Below are 6,000 nucleotides of genomic sequence, written 5' to 3' on the forward strand. Positions count from 1 at the left end.
TGTATGAAGGGTTGAAAATCTAGGGAGGGGTTTGTCCAGTATAGTTGAGAGTATTTATTTTGAAGCTTCACAGAAAAGGGCCAAATATATCAAGTAAATGAAGAAATAATCTGTCTCATAAATTAACTTTAACTTCATAGAGGTTAAAATAATTTCTTTCTTTTTTTCTACTAAATTAAAGTAAAAATATTATAATTAATTTTGGAAATCTATACTCTCTGCGGAAATCTGGATAAATTGCGCTGTTTGATTACGAGAATGCATCAGGCTGTGTAAGGGTCTGCCATAATGCATTACTATTATACAATCATCAAGATAATAACATATATTATTAGCATAATGCATTACTGGTATACACTCACCAAGATAACATATAGTAGCATTGCAGATTTGTTTCACACTAGCATTTAGAATACTCGTTCACGATTTTATTTGAGTTGATTTTGTTGGTATATATAGTGTTTTTTCAATTCTGATTTGTATAATGGTTGTAATATTATTGTGGAAGTTTGTGATGTTAAAATACAAATAAATAAATTGTCGGTGTCATATTTGTATTATATTTTGTATTTTGTTGATATTTTTTTTGTTAAATGTTATTTATATTATTGTGTTAATTGAGTTTTATGTATATAGATATAGGATGCTATATTGATATTGTAATGGGTTTGGTAGACAAAGGTATAATATGCAAAATTCAATATGAAGTTCAAGTAAATGTGAGGAACTCAACATAATAGAAGATGTTATAAACATATATTTATTTATTTAGAATATATTATAACAATAATATGCATTTTTTAAAAATATATATGTTATTACATTATGTGATTGGACAATTAGACAAGCATACATTTTCTTTGAAAACTCACTATTTTCTCTTCAAAGTTCTACGCCAAAGAAGAAAACATTTTTCTTCCATTATTCAAGTTGTTGCTAATTATCTAAACTATATACTACCTAGACTATATTCTTGCTAAAGAGTTATTTTCTATTAATGCATTGATTTTGGTAGGCTTGATAAGATCATCTTATTATCTAATCACAACCTTTTAGTGCCCCAAGGATTTATATTTGCTTAGAACACATATCTACTCATAATAATTTAAGAGAGTTACATTATAGAGTAGGAATTTGGGTTTTCATCACTCATGAGTTGAAGAGGAGGAACATACTTAGTGTTAGCATAATAATGGAGAAATGATGTAAAATCATTATTTAGGTTTTGTTATGTATTTATTGAGAATGCTTTTTATATTTAGGTTTTAGATCCTATTATTTAGAAATATGTTCAAACTACTAAACTACCTTGTAGTTCTATATATCTATTTGAATGTTGGCTTCTTGTAGTGAAGAAGGTTGTGAACAGTCTCTAATCTGAGTTATGACTCACTTGAGAGCTGCATCTCACCATTTCCGATTCTTTATTTTTCTAGAGCTTTGGTTGGAGTAGGTGCAGACCACCTGAGCATGATAGTTGTGTTGCGTGTGTCTGGTGCAATAATTCTGTGCTTGGAGATTCTATCAATTGTATACATGGAACTTCTCCTTTGCCGAGATTTGTGTACAAAGATCATTATATTGCAGTGAGTATTGGTGTGGTGAGCATGGACTGTGGTGCAAGTTGAGGTTGTTGTTGTTTACTGAGATCTGTGGCCTAGGTAAAGTAAAGTTGTGAGCTTGTGTATCAACTTGTTGAGAACACTGAGTTAAAGTTGTGTTTAACCTCCAGTGATGTTTGGATGCATTGGCCAAGTGAACTGAGTGTTGGTTCACAAATTTGAGTGGAAATTGAGCTCTGCGGCGTGAAGCTGATTGCGTGAGAGCTTCCCATGTTGGCTGTGTGAGAAGCATGGAAATTGAAGCGCTGGAGCGAATCACTGTGAGGAGGCACTCAGCCAAGTCTTGTTGCTATGTAAATCTTATGCAATATGAAGCCTGCGTCCAACGTGGTAAGTGCTTAAGCTTGTTGTGTTGAGTGTTCCAAGTCTCGATCACGAAGAGCATTAACATTGAGAAATAGATGAATGTTGTCATTTTGTAGAGATTCCCAGTTAAGAGTTTTCGAGTAGCTTCTACCCAATATGTCACCATTTCCAATTCTTTGTCTTTCTATTTTCTATCTCTTAAGACATATATATGAATAGGGACTTCATTTTTTCCTCGACTTTCTTGTTTTCACCATCACATTTGGATTCATCACAACACTTTTTTCATCACCCCCTCTTCCGTTTTTGTTTTCCCCACCATCCTTCTTATATATCACCATCACAACCTTCCTTATTTTGTCCCCTTCTTTCTTGACACAATTGTTGTTGTCTCATTCTTAAGTATCTTTCCATTCATTTATTGAATGATCTCCATATAATTGTTGGCCTTTATGTGGAGATATTTCACCAATATATTGGAATCAGTCAGTGTTTTCTTCGAACTGTCGTTATGATTATGCATATTAGGCTTTTCAAACTACACTCTTATTCAAATGATGCACATGAAACACACTATAACCATTTGCACTATTTCTTATTGAAATTCTTCAAGGTGCCTTAACATGTCTACTTATTTTCTAAGAATTTAAAATTATTTCATGAATATTTTTTAATAAATAAAGTTATAAGATTTTTTTTGGTAGGCTAACATATTTATGTACTAAATATGTACTACAAAATTGCAAGCAATGGATACTACCAACATCTCTTGGAGAATTCTAACCCATAGTTTGGTGCTCACATGAAGATGATGGTTGAAAAGTAGCTATGGGGTCAGTAGGAATGCACTCATGCACTTTTGTTTTAAATTTAGGAACGTGTAGGTGTTCTTGATTTACTAGCTCCAATATTTCTTGAACTACCACCAAGGCTTATAAAACACTATAATGTTGACATTCACAAAAACTACACATGTTGTTAAGACACTACAAGGAAAATTTCTTCTAACGAACGTTATAATGGAGGTTTTTAGTGTTATAAAATTGACAAATATTGTCAAAAAAACACCCGCTAAAACATTTGTTTGTGATAGCGGATGTTTTAGTGGAGATTATAACAGAACTTCATCACAACTGAAAAATATAGGCGGTCATAGGTTTTACAGGATGTTTTTTTTTGCGGTGCGCTTCATGGAACATGTAGCATTAGTGCGCTACATATATAAAAGCACCTGGCTGCAAACATAACTAAAAGCACTGACATGTTGAATGCAAAGAATACCGGTGCAAAATGTATACCGCCCTAGTGCTTATATATAAAAAAATTCCCCAGGTTGTTCTTTTAAGGAACGACATCGGGGCACACAAAATAATTGCAGTCTTAGTGCTTTTGTTTAAACTCACAGGGCCGATGCGTATTGTTTGTATAAACACATCAGTGCGTTAGTGATATAAACAGACTGATGTTGTTAATTTTAATAATGCACTGGGGCTAGAAATATTATTTTGTAGGACTAGGGTGTTAGTTCTATGAAATCACTGGTGCGTTAAGAATTACAATGCATCGGGGTTGTTAATTGCAAATAATACCGGTTCTTGAGGAACGAAATGCCCCGGTGCTGTCATTTTCTGAAAAGGAAATGATCATGCAAAAAGATGTCGTTACTATGCTTTTATATAACATAACACACCGGTGCATTTTTATGTTATGGATGCACTAATTATTTGTATGAGATTTTCTCTTTTTTGGAAACATCGACTTGTGACAGTGCAATTATTGTAATTTTTAAATCCATTATTCATTGAAAAATCGATATATATCTTATAACAATATTCATATAAATTAAAATTTGATTAGTGCATTTGTACATGATGTTTTGATTAATTCTTATATTATCATATTTCACATCTCTTCATTATAATATTTAATCATCCATATATTTAATCAATGGTTTAACATTTCACAACGACATTGGATAACACAATAGAATAAATTAAAATGTATTTTATTATATATCAATAAGAGACATTTTTCATACAAAATGGGATTGTTATTGGTAAACCTGTGTCTTTCAATTGGGACACTATGTCCATTACATTAAACAAAATGTCTGATTTTCACAGAAAATCATTTCAAAAAATACAGTCGGTTGCATTGATATCCAAATAGATCGTCATTCTTTGTTGGAACTGTTGTCAGTGCTCCAACTACTTGAATGACTTTGGTTATTTGGAGGAATGTTGTGTTGATTGCATTGATTGTTTTTTCCTTCTTGATCTTGTTCCATCTACAAACATAAAAATAAAGTGTAATGAGTGTATCTACATTGGTGATAATAATGAAAAATGAAATAAATAATATACATCAATGTAAATCAAATAACAGTGTACCACAACAACAAGTGACTTATAAAATGTGCACATGGTTTCAAAACCAAGTCTCATGCCTTGTTGCAACAAGTATTTTCATGTCGTAGTTCCGTACTTTGTTTCCAACATGTTTTAAACCCCATTATAAATCATATATTTAATATAAAGGATTTTTTTGTTCTATTAATTATAAAATCAGAGAAGTAAAATAACATACATACTTACACATTCCACAATTAATTTCTAATATGCCAACATATACTCACAACGCATATTTAACCCAATGTCAATCAATTCTTCCGATGGCTCTTATTTGTATGTTAGCATCTATTTGAAGACATTCAAGGATGGTTGGTGTAAAACAATTTAAAATATACAAAAATAAAACCTTGAGTTATTAAGGAAATATTAACAATTACCCACAAACTTTGATATGAACCCTTTTCTTCCTTGTCGTCATGTTTTATGTGTTGAATGAGTTCCATTTTGTTTTTTTTTGCAAGAAAACACTTGAAAATTAATATTTAATGCTAATTTTTTTTTATATGTACAAATTGAACTATGAATCATGATTACATACATTTGAAGCATGTTGTTGTTGAGATGGTTCCTCCTGTGATGCAATTATGTCCATTTCTTTGACCATCTCCTTGTACACTTTTTTGGACATTCCTACTGATATGTTTCACATATCAACTTATTGATCATTTGGGATTTTCATAATCTCCTTGAAAAAATTAATAAACTATTTTTATATTCATATATGAAAACTAAATATAAAAAAATTGATATTAATAAATGAATTGTTTGTAATAATATATACATATAATTATAGAAAATCATATTAATTAGGAATATTACCTTTTGAACGATTTGTTTTTGTCGTCGAATGTGTTTGCTATTGCAAGTTTGACATGTCTCATTGACCATTACTCTAAAAACACTTCCTGTAGTTTAGATATAATTTGGTTCTTAGAATCATTGGATTGATTTTTGTATTGTAAATGGAAAGTATGTCTATATGTTCGTTCCAGTAGATCCCTCGTAGTTTTGTAAAAAATCCCCCCTTTCATTAACCTCTAGCACCACTCCAGATGAGCTAAATACCAATTCATCCTCATTTACATGTTCTATAATTTTTCTTTTCTTAGAACGACATTGCTCTTTTCCTTCGTTGTTGCTCCAGACTATAGAAATTAAACATATATGAATTAATAGATTTTTTGAAACATGTTATCTAATATTCTTAAGTATATTGTTAATGAAAATTAAAAAAAAAACTCATATTGAATAAAATTTTTTCATTCACTTGATTCATCTTTCTGCAATTTTTTTATCAAGCTTTTACGCCCTTCTGTACTTAGATTAGAAATAATCTTATCGACCTTCTTCATTTTGTGGCTCTGCATGACACACACTAGCCAATACATATTAGTTAAACTTACATATAGTTCAAACATATTAATTTTGTAAAATATTTACAAAGAACTTGTTTTCTCTATGTTTTTATGTGCTATCATTGTGTCGATCAATATTTTTATTACTTGACACCTTCCCAGACATTGTTTTATCAATATAAACACACTGATGCGTTTATTCCATTAAACGCACCAGGAGTTTAATTGTTCGACATCGTCAGCGATTTTTTTATTTTTTAAATAATTTTAAATAATGACAGTGCGATTTCTAATGATAAACACACC

The sequence above is a fragment of the Pinus tabuliformis genome, chromosome J (assembly GCF_031772625.1).
Source record: "Pinus tabuliformis cultivar Carrire ecotype Pingquan chromosome J, CPIR1, whole genome shotgun sequence".
Classification (NCBI taxonomy): domain Eukaryota; kingdom Viridiplantae; phylum Streptophyta; class Pinopsida; order Pinales; family Pinaceae; genus Pinus; species Pinus tabuliformis.